Raw genomic sequence first — 4,103 nt, forward strand, 5'->3', positions numbered from 1 at the left:
GCTTGTTGTTTGATATATATATATATATTGATATAGGATGATTTCAGTGCCTATTGCTCAAACTTCTTCGCGTGTTAAAAAAAATCCGCAAATCACAAATCTCTCCTACCCATTTTAGTATTTACGCAGTAATAACGGTCCCTTCAAGCGGACTAATAAGAAATTGAAAATAAATTTATTTTTGTTAAACCTAAAACAGAAACGTATCACTTTTTAAAGTATTGAAAATGTAAAATACTGTGGTGATGAAAGTTTATTACAAAAATGATGCACCTTCGTTCTTTCATTTCATGTATGAAAAATTCTGCATGCTGTGGTCAGGAAATTAATAAAATTTGAATTATGATTAGAGGTGGAGATTTGAATGCGCTAGCTAGTCAGGAAGTTATCGAAATTTCGATTGCAATATTCCATCATCACAAACACTAAAATCAGTCAATAAAAACGTAGTAAAATCAGAGGATCTTAACAAAAATTTATAAACATTATTATTCATACAAAAATTATTATATACTGCTGAATATATGTTTTTTTGTTGTTTTTTTTTCGTATAAATAAGTTGGTATGTAAGAATAAGATGAATATATACTGCTGAATATATGCTAGTATATAGTATATGCGAGTATGAATTAACTGGAAAATTATCATTGAGCAGGTAAATTACGTTGATGCAAAAATTAAATCTCGATCTTAAAAATGTCAAAAAGACGTCTTATTAATAAAAGTTTTGTAGATTTAATTGAATACAAAATTTATTTGATAAACAATGAAAGCACAAGAATCTATTTCCATTATAATACCAGTAGAGAATGTATATTTAGCATATTAATAACTAATTTAAATAAGTGAGATTTGGTTTGAAATTAGTATACAGGGTGTTCAGTAATCAATGCTTTTGATATTTATTTTTAGAACTCGCCAGGCAGAATTGTAATAAAAAAAATATGCATAGTGGAGATCACAAATTAATTAAATTGGGAAAAAAAGCGAAAACGTTGTCAAAATAAGAAATACGAAAGTAATAATAACAAAATAATTAATAAGAAAGTCGAGATTAAAAGCATCAAATGTGATTATTAGAAACTCCTTTGAGTTCAATCGGGCAATTAAATCAGTAATAAATGTTATTAATTCCCCTTATGTTAATTGATGTTGTTAATTCCTTAATGGTGATGATTACGAATCATTTCATATAGTTACTATAAACATTGTAAATATCAGCTTTAAATGCCTGACAATTTTATTTTTAATTACAAATTTATTTTTAATTGGAGAAGAGTTGCCGAAATTGTACCACTTTTCAAATTTAAATTTTTATCAGTCACAGATCATTGACAATTGCATCTGAACTATTTTTAGTTATAAAATAGAGTCTTTCATCTACTTATATTATTATTTGAGCAATACACAGTAAGAAATTTTGGTGTGTAGTCGCCATTATTTTTGGCGGTGAGATATACTAAAATTTTTTACAGTGCAAGTAGTCATAATTTTATTTACTTCCTCACTATTATTGTTTCATTTATCTATTTTGTTTTTGTTTGTTTGCTTACTGACAACGCATATTTTCATGCGCATTAAAGAAAATTTAATGGCTTCACGGCGAAAACGCTTCGTTTTAAAAACAAGCACATTTCAGTAATATATTCGCAATAATTATTTCAAACAATTGTCTTAATTGGCAATTTCATATATATTTTTTTCGTTAAATCTACAGCTTTGTACTCAAAAACTAATTTATTTTATTTCAACATTTAAAATGGTGGCAACTATACACCAAAAATTTTTACAGAATGAGTTCTAAAAATTTATTATTTTCGCTAGACCTGCAAGTGGTATGATTTGAGAAACTGGTTGTTTAATTCTACCACCTGCTTCCTAAATCGTACCACTCTCAGAAATATAAAGTATTTATGATTAGGTGAATGTCCACACCATATGTAACCCAAAACAATTGCTTAATAGTATAATAAGAAATTTGTCACAAGTATAGTAACAGTATTATAAGCCTATAAAATACTATAGGAACATGATGTTACGTGCTACAAAGTTCAAGAGTGGTTTTTATCTGTGCTGCTTTTTAATCTTTACATTTAAAATCAATAAAAAAAACTCTCTTTTTTAGAAATGGTGAAATTAGTTCGATTGAAGCCTTTAACATAGAAAATACTGGGATAGATCGGTCTATCAAATCACAATTACTAGATCACAACTCGACTAACCAGAAAGCTTATGACTTAGATGTTACTTACCCTTCCTTGGAATAAAAAAAAATTTCATTAAATTATTATATTTACTGAAATAAGTTCTTTTTTTCGATTGATTAACGTATAGATTGAAATTTATTGCTGTCAGAAATTAAAATATGCAAATATTGACGCTCAGTTATTGGAGTCTTGCTATAAGCTTCACTCACGAGAAGTGAAACTTGGTAACGGATAAATAAAGTTAGTTAAGAAATCACAGCCACTTTTGTGACTAAGAGTGAAGTACATTTTAAATGATTTGAAACTCGATCGGTTCAGTAGTTAAGTTGATACGTTGCTTCTAAGTCATTCAAACACAATTTCGAAATACGCGCGATGACTTAGCCAACTTCGTAGTGAAACAAAGCATTATTCCAAACCTCAGACAATAATTAGTTAGCAAAGAAGCAAGTAGAAAATAACTGATTAAGTAGCTTAACATATGAATTAAAAAGTAGCTTAACAATGATGAATTAAATGGTCTGTACATACCAGAGTTGGCTAAAACTGTAATCGATTACATTTTTTTATTACAGTAATCAATTACTTGTAATCGTGATTACAATTTTCAAAAATTTTGATTAGAGCTGTAATCATGATTACAATATTTATTACAGTAATCAATTACTTGTAATCGTGATTACAATTTTGATTACAGCTGTAATCATGATTACATAGTCGATTACAGTGATCAATTACTTGTAATCATGATTGCAACTTTCAAAAAATTTTGATTACAGCTGTAATCATGATTACAATTTTGATTACAGTAATCAGTTACTTGTAATCATGATTCTAAGTAATAGCGATTACAAATAATCACAACGAAAACTATTACGGGTAGTTATGATTACAAGTAATCAAAATATATGTTTACATGTAATCATGATAACATGTAATTTGATTATTGTGATTATTTGTAATCTAAATACACGATTACAAGACTATTGTATTCGTATAAATGATTATATTTTTTTCAGTAGATAGTATAATGTATTTTATAATGATACATTTTGCACGCATTTACATGTACTGCATTTTGCACGTATTTGTATACGTACAAATGAATGTAACTTAAATGTATGTACATATGATTTTATCTAGTGCATCTGTTCAGACATTTTAGTTTCACATACATGTACATGCACTTATATTGTAAGTATAAAATATATGTACGTATGTATATAGCTAATAATTACGTATGTATGTGCAAACAATGTAGACATGTACATTTATACACAATGAATGTATGCATTTTATGCAAATATTTGTGTATGTGAAATGTATATCTATGTTCATGTACTCCTGTTTATACAAGTGCTTGTTGTTTGTACAAACATACATACATTGTCTGTACGATGTATGTGCCATGCATGCATGTGCAATTTATTTATGCACAGTATGCATGTACAATATAGGTATATATGTAGTATGTACAATATAGGTATATATGTAGTATGTACAATATATATAGTAGGTACAATATATGTATGTATACATGTACATGATATGCAAGTCCAATGTATGGATGTACATATACACAATATGTTCATGTTCAATGTATGTATCCAAATATGCATAATACATTTGTGTACGATTGTACGTACATTGGGCAATTTATATTTTACATATATTCATACATACATTCGACATGCATAACGTATGTACATACACACATTTGAGATGCATATATTGTACAGATGTATATATTGCACAGATGCATATACAGATAGCGTACAGATGCATATTCATATAATGTACATAAGATGAAATGAACATATAATGTTCGTATAATGTACACATGTGTGTACATATACAGTACATATGTGCATAAATATATTGGGTATAATTCTTTCG

The sequence above is a fragment of the Parasteatoda tepidariorum genome, chromosome 1, assembly GCF_043381705.1.
Source record: "Parasteatoda tepidariorum isolate YZ-2023 chromosome 1, CAS_Ptep_4.0, whole genome shotgun sequence".
Lineage (NCBI taxonomy): Eukaryota > Metazoa > Arthropoda > Arachnida > Araneae > Theridiidae > Parasteatoda > Parasteatoda tepidariorum.